Here is a 21,358-nt window from a genome sequence, read left to right as displayed (position 1 = left end):
ATGGGCAAGTAAGGTAGAAATTATAACTTCTCAGATCTGGTCACAGAATCCATTAATAATTCATCAAGAACAGACTGGCACTGGTTATGAGGAAGTTTTTAATGATCAGTCAGTGACATCAAAAGACTTAATTTGCACTAAGGAGGGGGAGGATTCTACTGGTTCCTGATTCTGGACCAGCCTGCATACTCAGCAGGGTGCATGACACCAGCCAGGCACTGATTTTAAGGGCCATGTTTATTTCATAAGGGATGAGATCTATAAAGAATTCATTTAATTTTGTGGTTTAGAGTGAGTGGTAGCAATCGTTTAATAAATGGCCATCTTCTAAGCCATTTTGCTAGTATTGTTTTTAGCACTGTCTTTTGCCAGCTACAAAAACAGATAAAATGTGGTTCCAGATATCCTTGTGGCCAACTAGACTGCGCAGGCCTGTACCCACTCCGTCTAGAGCACTGCCCTTTGCAGGAGTCTGGGAAGGCCCCACGGATATTACTCTAGAACCAGTTTGAAGGAATGAAAGGGCACATGGGCAGAGACTTCTGCTTGGCACAGGGCAGGCCTGGTAGCCTGAGTGGGTATGAGTCCTTGAGGCAGTGGTGTGGGGGTCTAGCCACATGCTTTCTGTTCAGTGATCTTTTGAAGTGCCAGCAGGAAGCAGAGTGGCTGGACAGCATCATCAGTGTGCCAGAGGGATGCCAGTGTAGTGCTGTCTACGAAGAGTGGTGACTGGGATGGCAGTCTTGGGTACATTTCTAGTTAATGGGTACCTAATATGTGTACCAAGTGTCTTAGGTAGGGTTTTATTGCTGCGGCAAAACACAATGACCAAAAAGCAAATTGAAGTAGAAAAGGTTTGTTCAACTTAACACTTCCACATGCTGTTCATCACTGAGGGAAGTTAGGACAGGAACTCAAACTGGGCAGGAATCTGGAGGCAGGAGTTGATGCAGAGACTATAGAGGAATGCTGCTTATTGGCTTGCTCCTCATGGCTTGCTTGGACTACCTTCTTAGAGAATCTGCAACCATCAGCCCAGGAATGGCACCATACACAATAGGCTGGGCCCTCCCCCATTGATCACTATTTGAGAAAATGCCTTAAATTTGGACCTCATGAAGGCATTTCTTCAACTGAGGAGCCTTCCTCTCTGATGATTCTAATTTGTGTCAAATTGACACACAAAACCAGCCACTACAACAAGTTACTAGACTTATACGTGGGACTGTGCTGAGGGAGGAGTTAGAGAGAGTGGAGACTCAGAGCTTATTTCCAGTGTTTTCCTGCCCCCTGGTCTTACCTCATTAAAGTAAAGGCACAAAATTTGGGGCACTTGGCCTGCCCACTCTGGAGAATGGAGATGATGGAGACAGGATGCTCACACATCCTTTTCACACTCTACTCATTTTAATTACAGGTGATCACTCGGCTGAAAACTGAAATTCCATATTGCTGGTGGTGGCTGTTGCTTAATGGGGAGGATGCTGTGAGGCCTTTGTGTGCAATACCGAGGGGGAGAGATATCTTCCACTGTATTTCCCCAGCTCCTTAGTGGCTGCTGGGATTATCCTGAGCTATAAATGCCAACTGTGATGCTATGTCTATTCCTTTCTTCCTACACAGGTACTACTACAATGCAGGAGAAAGTAATACACCAAGCCTGTCAGTTGCCTTTATATTCCTGAGAATTCTATCTAGTAGTATTTCTTTAATGAATGAAAGTTTCATTAATTACATTCACATTATACTTGATTTGTATAAAAGTTATTTTTTTTAGAGCTTAACATATATTAATATGTTTTGTATTATTGCAACAAAATTCCAGAGACTAGGGGATCATTTATAAAGAAAAGAAGCTTTTTTTAGCTCACAGGTTGGGTGCTCCAGCTGTGATGGCCTTCCTGCTGTGCACGACATCTCTCTCTCTCTCTCTCTCTCTCTCTCTCTCTCACACACACACACACACACACACACACACACACACACACACGGACAGTATGGCTTTTGGAGTCTCTCCTTTTTCATTAAAAGCCACCAGCCTTCGTGCGTGGATCTGTCTAATTCCAATCTGTCTAATCCCAATCAATCCTGTAAGTGTCATAGATTAAATTTCAGCCTCCTTAATACCTTACAAAAGGGATTTTGACACATGAATGCTAGAGGGGCCTCAACCTACCTCCAAACCATTGTTATACGTTTAGAAAATGTGCCTTGGATTTGTTTGTTTCTTGTTTTTAGCATGGCCCCACATTTGTTGTTTTGGAAATTGCTAGTAAATGACTGCCATTGCCCAGGGCTTAGAAAGGCTCATTTGCAGATGAAACTGGATGGTGTGTACTTAAGGTTTCAGGTTCCTGCTGCTGCCGCATGTATACAGCTGGAGGGCTCTGTATGGCCAGGGGGCTCTGTTTGGCAAAAATGACTCTTTGAGTCTTCATGTCCCTGGTGGTTTCCAAGGCCAAGAGAGGACCACAGCATTGATGCCATGCGTCTAAGAGGGAATAGGTCTGTAATAATTGATTAAGTGATGGCCTGGCAAGCATTTACAATGCCATGCAAAAGCCCTGTGGCATTGCCTTCTCTCTAGTTACTGTAATGGCATGCCTGCAGAACCCTGGTAGGGTCGGTATGAAGTTTGCCCGCCCTGGTGTGTTTCTGGCCTTTATTACAAACAGATTAGCTCATGTGCAGGATGACTAGGTAAACAGTAAGCATCAGAACTGAGGCCTGCTGCTTAAAAGATGGGCTTCCTTCCTGTCTGAAGGTTATGCTACCCTTCCTGACATGCCCTGGAGATGTTGGTGACAGCTGTATGCTTACTTTGAACTCTCTAGGCTTTGAGAGAGAAATACCTTGGCCAGAGCTTATTGCTCATAGGTACATAAGGAGGCTGGGAGTATCCTCCCCTGCTTAAAGTCTTTCATTTTTACATCAGCTTCTTTTGATCTTTCTTTTTTTCTCCTCCCTATTCCTATAGGAAAATCTCCGGCCAGTAAATAGGATTTGAAGAGTATTTTTCAGAAACCAAAGTAAAGTGGTGTGAAGGAAGAGAGGGGCAGTGGGAGGGAGGCACCAGGGACCCCAGTGGTGGTTTTGAACTGGGCTGAGGTACTTTTTCAGGCTTCTTAACCCTACAGGTTAAGGGACCCTAGGTGCTCAGGGTCCTCTTAGACTAATGACTCCAACTTACAGTTAGACCTGCCGTGACAGAAATTATCCACAGAGGCCACAAGGGTCTGTGCTCTGTAGTTACTTCCTATGCACTGGAGCTGCTTCTGCTCCCTTCTGAGCAGCATGGCTTCTCACAGTGCTCTTTAACCTTTCTGTGCGTGGTCAGTAACATGATCATTTTCTATGGCTGAGGTAATGATAAGCCATGTTCCCTGCTGTCTGTCTTCACTGACACACCTGTACTACAGCTTCCTAGAAAACTAGAGAAACACATTTAAAAAAAAAATCAAGTCTGCCTATATCCGTTTTCTTTCTTTCTTTTTTTTTTATGAGAGATTATAGAAAGTGAGTAACAAATATTCTGTTGATGCTTTAAATGAAAATATTACCCTTTTATCTAGATTTCATTTTCTGAAGTTTGTTATCTATATTCAGCCATTCCTAGAAAAAAAAATAAGTAGAAGTTTTCCGAAATAATCCATTCAGTTTTCAGCTTTATGCTCTGTGAGTGGTACGAAGAAGTCTTGCTCAGTCCCAATCATGATGTGAATTGTCCTTTTGTCCATGTGCCCGTGTGGTGTCCTTTCCCTCTCTGTAGCCACTTCAGCATGAAATCAGCTGTTCTGTACTGCCTGCTTGTGTATAGGATTTGGAGCTAACTTCATGCTTTCAGGCATGCGGAAAGGGGGTTGGAATGTGTCCCCAGAAAATGGGGTGGGGGTGGGGAGGGAGAGGCAGAGTGTTTCTGAATTGGGTTTTAGAATTTGCAAAGATATTTTTGAGTTTTCTTTCAAGACCTGGTGGTATAGATAAGGCCTCCCATTGAGCAGGGAGGTCATTTTATTTGCCTAGTACAGTGCAGTAAAGGGCGGGTAGTGACATGTGCTCTGTCTTTGCAAACCCCTGGGCCATGCACATAGATGCTGTGCTGAGGACAGTAGGGAGGAAGCTGCCACTCAGCTCTAAATGGCAGCATTGCTGCTGCTGAGACTCAGAGATTTTCTAGAGTAGAGTGGCTTGTCACGACATTCCTTCTGGAAAACAAAATGTCATGTGTATCAGGGCAGGCAATGTAGACATTTAGCAGTGGAACTTTGACTAGGTAACTTTAAAAAAAAAAAAAAGAATTGCTTTGCCAATGCATGGGCAATGGATGGGATCTACCCATCTACCCCTCATCTACCCATCCCGAGACTACACACAGGAAAAAGCAGAGCCTAATGGTTGTGTGGCCTTGAGGGTCGGGGTACTGAGGACATGGTGCCTGCACATGCCCCTGGTGGATCTCTATGCAGGGCCCAGTGGAGCCTGAATTTTAAGCTTCCTCTATCAGGATTAATTTTCTCTTTGACTGCCACTCCCTAAATCATTAGAAAGTTTCTGGACTCCAAGATTTAAAATGGCTCAGAAAACAGGAATAAATTAGACTTTCCAAGATCACAGTTTAAGAGGAATGGTTTGGGGCACTGTGTGGACATTTGAGCCAGATATGAAAAGATCTTCTGGATGGAAACAAAAGTATAGTATTGATGTTGGTGGAAGGTGACCTTGACTTCTGCATATCTGTGACCTTGGAGGCCAGCTTTTGCTCCCTATTTAGGGATATGCCCCCTCCAGGAGTTTTGGTCACACCTAACATAGCACTGACAAGTCTTTTGGTAAGCTTAGAGTATAACACCAACTGTAGGGCATAAAGATGATTCTCTTCTTGAAAAAGCTACAGCCATTTCTCTGCACAGACTATGTAGGTAACAGTGCATACATCACAGTCAGGAGCAGCCCTCCATTAGGTGAGCTTCAAGCCAGAGGGCGTCTAGTAGTGGCATTCCTCTTAAATACCCAGGCAGTCTGTCTACTCCAGGGACACCAGTGATGTCCTCTCTAGGCTTGAGATTCCTAGCAGTTTTTCTATATAGCTTGTCTCTTCTGTCAACTGTCATCTGGGTTGTTTGTAATGCTTTTTTTTAACTTGGTGTGTAAGCAGCAGACCCTACCCTTCTCCCATGGATCATACAGAGGAATGCTTAGGCCACAGAAGGTGACTTTTCATATGCAGTAGTCCTCCCTAGCAGATGGGACATGTTCCAAGACCTTCACTTAAACACCAGATAGAAGTGAACCTCATAAATACAAATCTCTGTATGTGAAAACAAGGTTTTTTATAAGTACCAATTGGGACCTTTTTCTAGGCCACTGGGGAAATTGTTCTACCCTTACTTAGGGCAGTGTATATACCCTGTGGTGGTTTGAATAAGAAAGCCTTACATAGGCTTACGGATTCGAAGTCATAAGGGAGTGAGTGGTACTATTTGAAGAGGATTAGAAGTGTGTCCTTGTTGGGGGAAGTAAGTGCCTGGGGAGAGCCTTTGAGGATATTTTGTCTCTGTCTCTGTCTGTCTGCCCCCCTCTCTCTACTCTCTCCCTTTCTCCCTCTTCTACTCTCTGTCTCTTTCTCTCCCCCCCCACCCCCCGCTTTTCTTCCTCCTCTTTCCCACTCCCTCCCATTCCTTCCCCCTCTTCCTCTGCTTCGGCTCCAAGTGTGCAGCCTTGCTCCCCACCGTGGTGATGATGATGATGATGATGATGATGATGATGATGATGATGGGACTAAACCTCTGAAATTCTAAGTAAGCCCTCAGTCAAATGCTTCCTTTTATAATAGTTGCCTTCGTCATGGTATCTCTTTACAGCAATAGAGCAGTGACTAAGACTCATCCTGGGCTCTCTCAGATGTGTCAGTATCAGACAGTAGAACAACATTGTCACCCTGTTGCCTTCAAGATTGCAGTCCATATGTTACTGTGCCCTGGTGTTTAGAAATGGAGCTCCCAATTCTATGAGAGCCTGCTGGAGCTTTGGAGAACCCAAAGGCTTTTTAGTGGGCTAATTTTGCTTGACAGTGTGGATATTGCTTGTGAAGAGACATGTTATTTTGACCATGCTAAGAGCAAGAGCTTCACAAGACTGATACAGAGTATCTGATGAATCCGTTGTTTCTATGCGAAAATAAAACTAATCAACATCATGTACCCACAGTAGACCCAAGTTTTTGTAGATTGCATGATACAAGGCCTGGAACTTCTAGTTCCTCAGGTTGGAGCTGTTCCTTGCTAGTCTCCAAAGGACCACTATCCATCACAAAAAGAACTGAGCATTGTCTGTTCCTCTGAGAACATTCTTCCACCTTATTTTGGCACATTGTAGAGTCATTGTGTGTGTGTGTGTGTGTGTGTGTGTGTGTGTGTGTGTGTGTGTGTGTGTGTGTGCGAGCGCATGCATATAAGCTGCATATAGAGGGATGGTTTAAGTGTTAATCAAAATAAAGTAAGGGAAGGTTTACAGTAGTATCTTCTAGGAAATGTCCGCAGAGGCCCATTGGTTAGAGGCTCTGTCCTTAGTTGCTGGCACCATTGGGGGTGGTGGAAACTTTAGAAGGTGGGGACATTGGAAGGATGTGGCTTGCCCTCTACTGCCTGACTGCCCTTTGTTAATAAGCCTCCTCTTTTCCATATTCTGGCTATTGTGAAACTGCTTTGCACAGGCCCATTGAGGTCAACAAGGAAACCAGAAATGAGTGTGCCTATGAGTAGGTATGAGAGAAAGATCTGTTGATGGGACAGTTCTTTGTCTTGATGGGTTAGTGGCTACAGGAATCCATACACAGTGAACTGACAGAACCAATTACAAAGTCCTGCCATTAGTGTCTTTATCTGGGTCACATTTAACCCTTGGAAGAAATTGGTGCCGCATATAAGTAACTCTGCACTGTCCTGGAAATTTCCTGGGAATCTCTACTTGCTTCAGATAGGAAGTTTAAATAATTGTTTAAAAATTGCTGGGGGAAGATGTGGGGGGTGGGGTGGGCTATAAAAGGCTGTCTCATTTCCTCTTGGTTCAGGAGCCTGTCATTTGGAGTCAAATAATTTCTAGTTTACATGACTGAGTGAGAGGCTCACAGAAGTGGGAAAATGGGCCTGTGGCAGGAATGGAGCTCATCTCACATTTGTTGCTTGTGGTTATAATGTACAATAAAACTAATGTTGATCAAGTAAATAAATGCAGACCATGTGTATCAACTCCAAGAATACCAAATCCCAATTAACATGCACAGGCTCACCTCCCCCTGCATCCCCCGTCCCCCCCCACCCCCATGCCCCCCCTGCACATGCACATACTCATGCACACATACAAACCAATGTGGATTGAATGCAGTGTTTATTCTCTGTTTTGACTGGAAAATCTAACAAGCAAGGCTATAAACAATGGCTTTACAAGCAAGACTTTGCAAATTATGTCACTTACTGCAAATGAGGCAGCACTTTTTATAGATTTACAGACTCTGGGTCAGGCTTTGGGCTTATCTACTCTTTGATTGACTGTCATTTCTTAAGTAGGTCACTGGCTTATATAGCTTCAGTCCCCTTGTCTGTTTAGTTGTAGCAGGCCTGACAACACCCCGAGGGGCTGCTCTGGGATGAACTTGTTGCATTGTCAGCACTGAGTGAGCGTGAGCTAGAGCATGTTTTGTAAGGAACAGCCGTCACTCAGTGCTTGTATTGGCTGAACCCTTGGGAGAAGTCATAGTCACTGGAATGTCATTCTGATAGAAATCTGAGTGTGACTTCATATACCCCATATCTCTGTGGCTTGGGTTTTTTCCAAGCATGGGTATTATTTTACCATGACTAAATGAACTGATGACTTAGAGACTCTGGCCCTTAACAAGAGTCAGACAGTCCTGAAGTTCAAAGCTCATAGCTGACTAACTGGTATCCCAAGAAACTTCAGTGACTGCTGACTGACAGAATACTAACTCTGTTACCTGACTACCATACAGCAGTAATAACTGGTGAACAGTATTGTTATATTACTGCTAACTGAATGCTAGGCTTCATTTGTTTGTTTTTTTAATTAATTAATTTATTTTGTTATGTATACAATGTTCTGCCTGCATGTGTGACTGTCCACAAGATCTCATTACAGATGGTTGTGAGCCACCATGTGGTTGCTGGGAATTGAACCCAGTACCTCTGGAAGAGCAGACGGTGCTCTTAACCACTGAGCCATCTCTCTAGCCCCTTCATTTGGGTTTTTAACAATCATCCATTTTTCTGCTTCAGTGTACACCAGTCACTATACCCTTTAGGTACCTCTTGTGTGTCATTAGTAAGGGATTCAGTATTTTGTGGAAGACCCTTCTGTTGCACTGTCCCTTTTTTTTTTTTTTTTTTTTTTTTTTAAATCAAATGGGTCCTTGGAGGCTAAGTGCACACAGTCAGCATGGGCTTCCTGTTGGCATTGACCTTAGGGCACCTGTCACATTTCTCCTCTGCAGTAATGCCTTCCTGCTTGACACCCTGTCCTGTAGAAGTAGGACTGCATGCACAGCCACACGCCTTGCTGGAAGATCTACTTCAGTTATTCTGGAACCGATAGGATTTTCTCCTGTACTCCCCATTTATTTACTCACTAGTCATTTGTTCTTTGCTTTTTAAAATTGATTCCAGCAGCCATATATGTAAGCCTGACATATATAATCTAATTTTGTTTGTGCTACTGTGTTATAAAAAAAATGGGACCCTGGATTCTATAGTCCTTACACTTCTGCTACTTCTGTATTCTGAGTCACCTGTGTGACTGCAGGAAGCACTGCGTGCTTTATTTTTCTGCATTGCTGTAGGATACTGAGCTGTGTGGCTGTACTGCTCATCTGTCCCTTTGCTGCTGATTGGGCTGATTCTTGTCTTTTACCATCATCACCTTTGCTGCTGTGAGCATCATTGTGCATCTTCCTTAACACACTGAAATATATCTGAAATACAGAAATCACCGAAACACATAATACCATTGGGAGTGCACCGTTGTGCTTACATCCACATGCAGCTCATAATATCATTCTGAGTTGTTTTTTTGTTTGTTTTTCCACTTGCTACCTAGCAGAACATGGGGACTCACTTCCACTAACAGCCTTTTCTGGTTTCCTCAGCTAAGTGTTAAAATAGACCCTTCCTGTGGTCTTAGGTGACAAATGAGTTTGAACACTGTGTTATGTGCATTGGCCATCTCTGCACACTCACTCTCTGCGGTGGCTTATCTTTTCTCTTGTCCTTTTCTCTGCATTGTAGGGGTTTTCTTTCTAGACACCAGCCATTTGTTCTCTCTCCCCACCCCCCCCTCACTCTCACACACACACACAAATTTTAAAAAAATTTAAATAAAGCTGGAGCATGGGCTTCTTGGATGACAACGTTGTGTCACGCTATGAGAAGGTTGGATGCTAGACCGTCTGCGTAACCAGAGTAGTCTTTGATCTTTCCGTGAGCCAGTAGTGGATGCCACTCTGTAAACTTCATGTCGGAAGATCTTGTATGCTGATGGTTCTGTCGAGGACTGCATACTTCTGTCGTTTCACAGTTCCACAGCCTATCTATATGCATTCTTCTGATGGCTCCTCACCCTTTACATCAAAATACAGAAAGGCGAGAAGATTAGGAGAGAAGAAAGGTTTTTCTGGACACTTGAGTCAAGATTACAGTATAGCTCTTTACAGTCTGCAGGGCTATGGCCCAGGAGCTAGCCTGAAGTAGCATAGAGGTCCGAAACTGTTTCTGCATTATTGGCACCAAAACCAGAATTCTTTGTAAAGAATGTGCGTATAAAGGTAGGTATACACAGTGCTAGACACTGTGGGATCAGCTGCATGGATTCTGTGACCGAGGTCGAGGGTGGAATGAGCCTAGAGCAGCTTGTATTCTTCTGAGAAAGCACAACAGAACAATAGACACAAACAAAATGCTGGGGTACACCAGCATTGGGGTGAAGGCACTGTCTTTTAGAGCTTCTGTGAGCCACAGTTGACAGGTGCTCAAGGTCCAGGCCACCAGCCATACTTGTGTTGGTGATGTGTCCACTGGCTACCCTGTGGTGAATAGTGCTGCTTTTCTTCCCCAGCCTGCACCCAGGAAGTAGAAAATATCGTAAAAGTTCTAATGAAGGTCATTCTATAGAGCAGGGGACCAGCCCTCCTCAAAGCAGGGAAGTCTGGGTTGTCACAGTCAGAAGGCACCTAAGAAGCCTCAATGCCTAATCTAGGATCCTCACAAGGAGGCAAACAGAGAAACAGGACACTGGGGAGAAACTGTCAGTCTTAATAGTATATCCATACTATTGGCTCATTAGTTATAGTAAGTATACTATGCCAATGCCAGATACTAATTAAAAAGCTATAATTTTAATTAGCATATAAAATTGAGCATAAATGCTCAACTTTTATTTCTTCATTCTGATTTTTTGCATTATAGACATCTTTATGTAGCTGTGACAAAATACCTGAGGTTCATATGAGAGGGAGATGTTTATTTTGCAGTTTTAGAGGTTTTCAACCAATCGTTGCTTGTGTGAGACTACACATCATGGTAGAAACCTGCATTCTTTTATAATGAAGCTTCTTCCCAGCCCATTATGTTGTGAGCCTTGTGATGCATCCTCATCCTAGTCAGCTCTGTGTAGTGCTGCAGTGAGGCCGAGTCTTTGAGACCTGAGCATTGGGACCATCCAGACCATAAGAGAATAATATTCCTTTAAATGACACATGCAGTTGGAATGGACAACCACTGTTGAGCTTTCCAGAGTTATTCATAGATGTGTGTGGGTCAGCCCATAGTAGCTCATGTCTCCTTACCCAGACTGGGTCCTTGCTGAACACATGGGAGCAGAGCCCCTGTTCTGAAAGTCAGATACCCACTAAGGGGCTTTTTTATGATGCCTCTCATGAAATAGGAATCTCCAAAACATAAGTAAGTCCTTAGGAATTTGGGTATAATCATGTGAAAACACTGAACCCAAGTGATCTTGAACGTTATAAGACTTGGGTATTCATGGTGTTCTGATTCTGTCTTAGTCCTGCCTGTTTCCAAATTACAGGCATCATGAATCATAGGTGGTAAGCGGAAAGGCCGGGTTCATGTAGCTGAATCAATGTGTTCCTAAGGTGTTTAAATAATGCAAGTCACAGCTACTTTTATGGTTATGGAAGCTAAATAGCAAGGCTCAATAAACCCCTCAAATATGATGCATGCTCCTTGGATATAGACTGTCTGAGAATTCATGTGCTCCAGCATTGTCAAAGGGGCCAAATTTCACCAAAGCTGATATAGTTCATGCTCACAGATGGGAGTATTCCTAGTTGCTTTTGTTTCTCTTTGTCCCGTTATTGAGATGCCCTCAAGGCTGATTGAAGGCAGAGCTCTAAGTTCTGTGTTGTTCACAGATATAAAATTGCTGTACTGAATTAGCAGTGATTATACTGATGGATGTCCAGGCAGCACTCAGCACCCAACACCCAGTCTTTCTCCTGGTATCTAATCTACCCATGGAGAAGGTTAGGAAGATAAGCAGGCTTGTGGCCAGAGAAGTGAATTATGTGTAAGTACTATTTGCCAGGGTTTGAAGTAAGTGGCTTATGTTCTGTTTTCTCTGAAAAGCTTTCCACGCAGTTGTGGGTTCTGTGGACTTGGGTTTAGTCTCGGGAATACTCTTAGAGAAGGCCTTTCCAGACCCACATGCTGTGATAGTTTCTTCCTTCACTGTTGTATCTGGTGGGGGCGGAGAGCTTGATCCTGACTGCAAAGATGATTAGTGAAAGACATTCACCCAAAACTAGAGTCATAAGGGAGAGCTGTGCAACCAGAGCTGTTACTTTCAGTGTCACAATTTCTTTTTATTGAGGTAATTATGTATTAATAACCCTTTTAGGAATGCAGTGAAAAGGAGGTAGAGATGTCATAGCAATTAAGAATACTGCTTTCTCTTCCAAAAGAACCTAGGTTCAATTGCTAGCAACCAGCACCAGACATCTCAACAACTGTCTCTAAGTCTAGGTGATCTGACACCTTCCCACAGACATACATGCAGACAAAACACCAATGGTACATAATATAAATAATTAAACAAACAAAAAAAGAATGCAGTGAGAAGTTTCATAAAGGATTTTCTGAGTACCTCACAGCTAGTAGTATGGCTACTATTAAAAATGTTGACAAGAATGAGATAACGAACCTTTGTGCGTCGTGTGTGGGGAATCCCACAGCCCTGAAAACAGAGACATGGTTATGTAAGCCTTATTACCAGTTGGAAGCTCTCAAGACTCTGAGGGATGGAGGACGGTGGAAACACTTGGTATATCAGAAGAAACTAGGTATTCACCCATCCCAGGTGCTAAGTGCCTCTGGCTGGTATTTTAACTCTCTGTTTGGTTCTTTGTGAAATATGTCCTGGTTAAGTGCTTATTATTGGTATTAGCCATAGTGGGGAGCATTTGGAGAGGGGAACTGAAATATTCCCAAGACTTTTTGGTATCCACTGAAAAGCCCGAGGACCTGAGTTTGGAAGCCTGGTACCCATGCAGTTGCTGGGAATGATGGTGCATGTGTCTGTGTCCCAGTGGAGACTAACAGATCCCAGGAGCTCAGTGACCAGCCAGTCTAGTCAATATGAATAGCTCCAGGCTCAGTGAGAGACTTATGTTTCAATACAAGGTTTACTTCCAATACCTGAAAAGTGGTATTGCAGGCTGTTTAGAATAACTAAGTAATACAAGCTCATTGTTAGTTGGTCAAATCATGGTCATATCAATTACTAGTCTATGTTTATCACAAGAATATATATCCTAGGTGTAACAGATGTGATTCTATATATATAAGGTGAAATAGCTAGGTAAGGTCTTCAAAACCTGCAGAGACCTAGAGAATATGGCATTTAAAGATGTTTTTATTATTCTAAAGATTCTTTGACAACAAGACAGGTTAGCTCCTAGCAATACCCAGTCTACCTCAAAGAGGATGATGAGCATCAAAGAACCTCCTTATGGAAATGGCTTCAAACATGGCAAACGCGCCACTGGGCAAAATGTCCTCATTTCTGCCACAGACAGAATTCTGCCTAAAAATGGGCAAGCTTGGATGTAGGCAGAGTCAACGGGCAAACTGTGCAAAGACAAGGTAAGCAAGTCCTTAATAATTCCTGCCTCACAAATATGTCTGTCAGATATATTGAGCCCGTAGGCTGAAGATGATGCTCCAATATTATAGGGAGTTTTGGGTTACAGTTGACGCATTAAACTGTTTCTGTCATTTTTTTATTTTGGAAGCTGCTAATCTGTACTTCCTGTCTACTCAGATAAATTTTATTCCTTCTCAAGTCTCTGATGGGGTTGAAGACCAGATAGTTTAGTCTTATAATTAAACTTAGTTGTTTAGCAGTTAAGAAGTTTTTAGGTCTAAGTTGATAGAGATGAAATATGATAGATACTGATTTTCATTCAGAATTTCAGACTCAACAAGATAGGAAAAATGTTTACTTCAAGTTTACCAAATACAAATAGCCAAATCACTATTTATATAATTCCTGATTGTTCCCTGGTTCTTCTTGCTGTATGTAGTTTATTTTATTTATGTATAATAATATAAATGTATATGTTTTAAAAAGAAATAAAATATATACACACACGCAGGGAAAAAATTAGGTCAAGAAGTGATTGAAGAAAACAATCCATGTTGACTCTAGGCTCACACAAGCCATACATGGGAATGTAAATGCACATATGAATGCACATGCCCATACGTGCATAAACCATCACATGAAACTGGGGATTAGGAAATCTGAGAAGGAAAAAGGAAAAAAGGAGTAGCAGTCAAGAGTCATCAGTCACCTCCCTTTCAAAGCCACCCAGCCTCGTGGCTCAGTCTGGCTTTCAATCCGTGCCATTCCCCGTTATTGAGAAACTTCTTACAAGGGGTCACACTGGTTGCTGTGAAGGAATCCTTCACAATTTCAAAGGCAGGGGACCTCACAGCCCATCATCCAACAAAGCCAGAAAATGAACCACAGAAAGAGCCCCTCTGTGATAACCCACAGAGGCAAGCTGGCTTCTACTCTGTAACATCCAGCCTGAGCTTCACTGTCAGGAGCCTGCCTCTCTCTAATAAAATATTAAAACCGCAAATCCTATCCCAAGTCATCCCCAGGAGATCAGTGCCTACTGTTTCTCCCTAAGTAATTTCACCTATTCATTTCTCAAAAGAAAAATTGAATTTGGCTTTTGTCTATCATTATTCATCTTCCCCTTAGGACTTATTTTTTTTAGAGCAACAGCAAAATTCTACGTCCAGGTTACACTAGCAGGCAGTAAGAGTAGTAAAGGGAGCCCTGGGGTTGTGGGAGGGCCTTCTGGTGAATTTGAACTCCACATCCTCTGCTTTCTAACTTCGTGGACTTAGGTGAGTTACTGAACACCCCTGAGCCCCCATTTTATCAGTCCTAAATGCGTCCATAGATAATATCTATTTCAAAAGGGTTCGTGTGAACATCCTTCTGAAACGCTGTGATGTGGGTCTCAGTTGACTGTTACCATGCACCCCTTGGCTGTGCAGATGGTGGCAGGCATTCACCTCTCTGTGGCTGTACATGGGAAAGTCTGTTGTGTATATTCTCTTTTATATTGTGCATTTTAATGTTTGTAGGACGGTGGTAAGAACTTGACTGTTGTCATAGCCACTAGATTCCATACTGTCTCCTAGTTAGGGTTAAAGTATGTTAGCTGTAATTAGTGACAGAAGCCACAAACTGGCCTTTCTGTTCCTCCACAGGAGACCACAGGTCCTGCCAAGTACTGTCACATGAGTTGGCATATGCCAAGTCCATCTACACACTTGAGAAGTTAATCAAGAGTGTTAGTTGCTTCTAAGACCCATTTATGACTCAGTCTCTTTAATACAAATGGAATACTGCAATAAGTGGGGGAGAATGTAGAAAGCTTCCCCTTCCAAAGAAAGACTCCTCCCTGAGATCAGCTTTCCTGTTACTGATGGAGCAAATGCCCACAGTAACAGTGTTCCCTACTTCTTATGGTTCTAAAGTTGGAGCCCTGTCAAGTCTCACTAGGTGACATCACTCAAGGTGTTACAAAGGACACACTCCTGGGAGGCCTAGGAGAACTGCCTTTTCTCGTGTCTGGAGACTGCTTCATTTCTTTTAATTTTTATCTAATTTGTTCAGATTACATCTAATTTGTTATCTTCCCATTCCCCTTCCCTCCCTCTTTCATCCTGTTCCCCTTCCCTAGGTCTGCGACAGAAGTAGACCTTGTCCAACACTATAAGATCACAGCCTATCCAATCTCTTCCCAGTAGCCTGGTTACTCTTCCTCTGAATGTCACCAGGTCTCCCCACAAAGGGGAAGTGTCAAATAGGGGGCACGAGAGTTCATGTCCCAGTCAGTCTCTGCTCTCCACACAATAGTGGAGAATGTGGTGTCCATTGGCTAGATATGGATAGGGGATACAGGTTTACTGTATGCATTGACCTTGGTTGGTACAGTAGTTTGAGCTGACCTGCATGGACCCAGATCTGCCATCCTTAGTGGTCTTCTTATAAGTTTCTAGGACCCTCTGGATCCTTCTATTTCTCCATTCCTCCTTACCTCGCTCAGCTAGAGTCCCAATAGGAAGTCCTAGTATCTATCCCAATCTCTGGCTAAGACTTTCAGAGTACATCTCTGTTGTCTTAGTGTCCAATTATAAGTGAGTATATGCCATGTTTCTTTCTGGGTCTGGGTTAACTCACTCAGGATGTTCCTTTCTAGTTCCATCCATTTGCCTTCAAATTTCAGGATTTCCTAGTTTTTAATAGGTAAGTAGTATTCCATACTGTAAATGTACCACAGTTTCTTTATCCATTCTTTGACTGAGGGACATCTTGGTTGTTTCCAGATTCTGGCTATTATAAATAAGACTGCTGTGAACATGGTTGAGCATATATCCTTGCTGTGTGTTGGAGCATCTTTTGGGTATATTTCAAGGAGTGGAATAGCTGGGCCTTGAGGTACCCCTATTCCCAGTTTTCTGAGAAAGTGCCAGATTGATTTCCAAAGTGGTTGTACATGTTTGTACTCTCACCAGCAGTGAAGGAGTATTCCCCTTTCTCCACATCCTCACCAGCATGTGCTATCACTTGAATTTTTGATCTTAGCCATTCTGATGGGTGTAAGATGGAATCTCAGGGTTGTTTTGATTTGCATTTCTCTGATGACTAAGGATGTTGAGCATTTCTTTAAATGTTTCTCAGCCATTTGATAGTCCTCTCTTGAAAATTCTGTTTAGTTCTGAGCCCCATTTCTTAATTGGGTTATTTGGTTTGGTGGTGTTTAATTTCTTGAACTTTTATATATTTTGGATACTTTGTCATATGTAGGGTTGCTTTCTTCTGTTGACAGTGTCTTCTACCTTACAGAAGCTTCTCAGCATCATGAGGTCTCATTTATTAACTGTTAACCTTAGAGCCTGGGCTGTTAGTGTTCTGTTCAGGAAGTTGTCTCCTGTGCCAGTGGGTTCCAGGCTCTTCCTTACCTTTTCTTCTAACAGATTTAATGTCTCTGGTTTTGTGTTGAGGTCTTCAATCCACTTGGACTTGAGTTTTGTGCATGGTGATAAATATAGATCTACTTGCATCTTTTTACAAGTAGACATCCAGGCAGAACCAACACCATTTGTTGAAGGTGTTATCCTTTTTCCATTGAATAGATTTGGCTTCTTTGTAAAAAATCAAGTATCCATATGTGTGTGAATTTATTTCTGGGTCTTCAATTCGATTCTATTGGTCAACCAGCCTGTTTCTATGCCAGTACCATGCTGTTTTAATTACTGTTGCTCTATAGTACATGTTGAGATTGGGCAAGGAGATTCCTCTGGAGGATGTTTTATTGTACAGGATTATTTTACCTGTTCTGGGTTTTTTGTTTTTCCATATGAAATTGAGAATTGATCTTTCAATGTCTTTAAAAAATTGTATAGGTAATTTGAATTTGTGAATTGCTTTTCTTAAGATGGACATTTTTACTATGTTAATTCTCCCAATCCACAAACAAGGGAATCTTTCCATCTTCTGATGTCATCTTCAATCTCTTTCTTCAGAGATTTTAAGTTTTTTTCAAACAAGTCTTTCACTTGCTTGGTTAGAATTATTTCTAGATACTTTATATTGCGTGTGACTATTTTGAAGGGTGTAGTTTCCCTAATTTTTCTCAGCATGTTTGTCATTTGTATATAGAAGGCTACTGACTTTTTTGAGTTAATTTTGTATCATCCAGCCACTTTGCTGAAGGAATTTATCAGCTGTAGGAGTTCTCTGGTGGAATTTTGGGGGGTCACTTATGTACACTGTCATATCATCTGCAAATAGGGATAATTTGACTTCCTCCTTTCACATTTGGATCCCTTTGACCTCCTTTTGTTGTCTTATTGCTCCAGCTAGAACATCAAGAACTATATTGAAGAGATATGGATAAAGTGGGCAGCCTTGTCTGGTCTGTGACTTTAGAGGCATTTCCTTGAGTTTCTTTCCATTTAATTTGATTTTGTCTATTGGCTTGCTGTATATAACCTCTATTATATTTAGGTATGTGCTTTGTATCCATGATCTCTCCAGAACTTTAAACATGCATGGGTGTTGGATTTTGTCAAATGCTTTTTCTGCATCTAAGGAGATGATCATCTGGTTTTTTCTTTCAGTTTGTTTATATGGTAGATTACATTGATGAATTTCCATATATTGAGCCATCTTTGCATGCCTGGGATGAAGCCTACTTGGTATGCTTTGATATGTTCTTGCATTCAGTTTGCGAGTATTTTATTGAATATTTTTGCATTGATATTCATAATAAGAGAAATTGGTCTGAAATTCTCTTTCTTTGTTGGGTCTTTGTGAGGTTTAGGTGACTGTGGCTTCATAGAAGGAGTTTGGTAATGTTCCATCCATTTCTATTTTGTGGAATTGCTTGAAGAGTATCAGTATTAGCTCTTCTTTGAAGGTCTAATAGAATTTTGCAATGAAACTATCTGGCCCAGGGCTTGCGCTGTGTGTGTGTGTGTGTGTGTGTGTGTGTGTGTGTGTGTGTGTGTGTGTTGTTGTTGTTGTTGTTGTTGTTGTTGTTGTTGTTGTTGTTGTTGTTGTGAGATTATTAATAACCACTTCTATTTCTGTAGGATAAACCGGGCTATTTAATTTCTTTATCTGATCTTGATTCAACTTTGGCAAGTGGAAATGATCAAGAAAGTTGTCTATTGCCCTTAGATTTTCAAATTTTGTGGCATACAAGCCTTTGAAGTAAGACCTTTTGATTCTTTGTATTTCTTCAGTGCCTGTTGTTATGTCTCCCTTTTCATTTTTGATTTTGTTGATTTGTATAGTGTCTCTCTGCTTTTTAGTTAGTTTGACTAATGGTTTGTCTATCTTGTGCATTTTCTCAAAAATCACCTCCTGGTTTTGTTGATTCTTTGAATTATTCTTTTTGTTTCTAACTTATTGATTTCAGCCCCAGCTTTTATTATTTCAAGACGTCTTCTCCTCTTGGGTGTTTCTGCTTCTTTTTTTGTAGGGCTTTCAGATGTGTTGTTAAGTTGCCTATATGAGATGTTTGCAATTTCTTTATGAAGGCACTTAATGCTATGAAAGTTCCTCTTGGCACTTCTTTCAATGTGTCCCATAAATTTGGGCATGTTGTTCATTTCATTTTTATTGAATTTTAGGAAGTCCTTAATTTGTTTCTTTATTTCTTCCCTGAACAAGTTGTCATTAAGTAGAGAGCTGTTTAATTTCCATGTGTGTGTAGACTTTTTGTTAAAACTGTTGTTGCTGAAGTCCAGCTTTAGTCCATGGTGATCTGATAGGATACAAGTTATTAATTTAATCTTCTTGTACCTGGTGAGACTTGTTTTGTGTCCTAATATATAATTAGTTTTGAAGAAGGTTCCATGAGGTGCTGAATTAAGGTATAATCTTTTGTGTTTGGGTGAAAAGTTATGTATATATCTGTTTGATTCATGACAGTGGTTAGTGTCATTATTTCTCAATTTAGTTTCTGTTTGGTTGACCTATCCTTTGGTAAAATTGGGGTGTTGAAGTCTCCCACTATCAGTGTGGGGGTCAGTGTGTGGTGTAAGCTTTCTTAATATTTCTTTTATAAATGTGGGTGCCCTTGTATTGGAAACATAGATGTTCAGAATTGTGATGTTATCTTGGTTGATGTTACATTTGATGAGTATGAAGTGTTCTTCCTCAGCTCTTTTGATTAATTTTGGTTGGAAGTCTATTTTATTAGATATTAAAATGGCTACACCAGCTTGCTTCTTGTGTACATTTTCTTGGAATATCTTTTTCCAGCCTTTTATCCTGAGGTAATGTCTATCCTTGTAGCTGAGATGTGTTTCTTGAATGCCAGTTAATGTTGGATCTTGTTTATGCATCCATTCTGTTAGCCTGTGTCTTTTTATTGGAGAATTGAGACCATTGATGTTGAAAGATATTAATGACCAATGACTGTTAAGTCCCTTGATTTTGATGTTGTTTGCAGTAGAGTGTTTGTATGGTTATGCTTTGCAACAGTGAAGTTATCTGTTTCCTGTATTATTTTGGTTATAGTTTGTCACTTTGAGTTGGAGTTTTCATTCTAGTAACTTCTGTAAGGCCATATTTGTGGATAGGTATTGTTTGAATTTGTTTTTGTCATGGAATATCTTGTTTTCTCCATCAATAGTTATTGAAGGTTTTGCTGGATATAGTAGTCTGGCCTGTCATCTGTGGTCTCCTAAGCTTTGCAGGACCTCTGGCTTTTATGGTCTCTGCTGAGAAGTCAGGTGTAAATCTGATAGGTTTGCCATTATATGTTACTAGGCACTTTTCCTTTCCACTTTTAATAGTTTCTCTTTGTTCTGTACATTTTGTGTTTTGATTATTAAGTGGCAGGAGGATTTTCTTTTCTGGTCTATCCTATTTGGTGTTTGGTAGGCCTCTTATATGTTTATATGCATCTCCTTCCTTAAATTGGGGAAATTTCCTTCTATGATTTTGTTGAAAATATTTTCTGGACATCCAGGTGTCTTCTGTTTCCTCAGTGCCTATTATCCTCAGTTTTCATATTTTCATGGTGTCTTTTATATCTTGGATGTTTTGTGTCAGGAATTTTTCAGATTTAGCATTTTCTTTGATGGTTGTTTCAAGTTCTGCCATTGTATCTTCTACTCCTGAGATTCGTTCCTCCATCTCTTGAATTCTGTTAGAGAAACTTACTGGGCATTTCTTGCTTTCTTCTCTAAATTCTGTTGTTCCTGGTTTTCTTCTGTTTGTTCAGGCCAGAACAGTTCCGCCCAATTGTATGGGAGCAGTCTGCTGGGGTGGAGGTTTCTGCCCAATCCCTTCAGACTGTGCTGCCTTAGATCAATCAATATGAGTGTGTGGCTGTGGAGCTGTGGCTGGAGGGCGTATCCACAGCAGCCTGGGCCCTGGGTTTCTGAGGACTGGTGGGCACAGATCTACACTTTCAGGTCCCCTTGGGCCAACTGGATCACAAATCAGTAAGAGAGGGAGACAGAGAATGCAGTGCTTGGCTGTGCTGGGCTTTGGATTTTGTGCAGGTGTGGTTTCCCACCCCTGAGGCTTTCTTGGGATTCAGGGGTTGGTCTTCGGTCAGAACCACCTGTTATCCTGCATTTTTCCCAGGCCAGCAGCTCCAGGCTGGAGTTACACTGCCCAGAGTTCAGTCTCAGATACCTAGTACCTGATATAGCACACAGCTGCAGCTCACTGGTGGGTAAGGGTCCAGACTCTGGGGACTGGGCACTCACCCTCCGTGGGCCAGTTGAGTGGCTGGAAGCTGGACCCACTTGTGCTCTGCACTTTGTGGACCCCTCTCACCTAGGGCTCTTCAGGATTTGTGGTCTGTAGCTCCCAGCCTGTTCCCTAGTCTTCCTCCTGTAGATCAGATATCCTGTGTGTTCGGCGCCAACTTGAATCCCGTCCCAGAGAAAGGTCTTATGACTCCCTTTGGTGCCCTTTGACACAGACCTCTTTTGCTATTTCTCACCTTGTTCCTCATGAGACCTAGAAGGCTCATAGTTTATTGTCAGCACAGATTGATTCTGCTTCATCTCTTGGCTGCAGCATAGCATTTTTAAATATCTCTCTGGCTCTCCTGCCTTAGACTAGCAAGGATATTTGTAGCTATCCAGAGCTTGTTGGATCATCCAAGGTTATCTCCTCATCTCAGGGGGAACAGAGTTAATAACCTTCCTTCCTGTTGGCCGTGTAACCCAACAGATCCGTAGGAGCACTTTATAGTGCGGACACATGCTTACCA

At 41.9% G+C, this 21,358-nt stretch overlaps 1 protein-coding gene across 3 annotated transcripts in view; it reads left to right on the top strand.

Annotated features, from left to right (window-relative positions):
• NCK2 (NCK adaptor protein 2) overlaps positions 1-21,358 on the top strand; it is a 137,508-nt gene that overhangs the window by 73,097 nt on the left and 43,053 nt on the right. The gene's annotated exons all lie outside the window — the stretch shown is intronic.

Source organism: Acomys minous (assembly GCF_964271855.1).
Source record: "Acomys minous genome assembly, chromosome: 13".
NCBI lineage: Eukaryota > Metazoa > Chordata > Mammalia > Rodentia > Muridae > Acomys > Acomys minous.
This window is presented reverse-complemented; position numbering and strand designations above follow the sequence as displayed.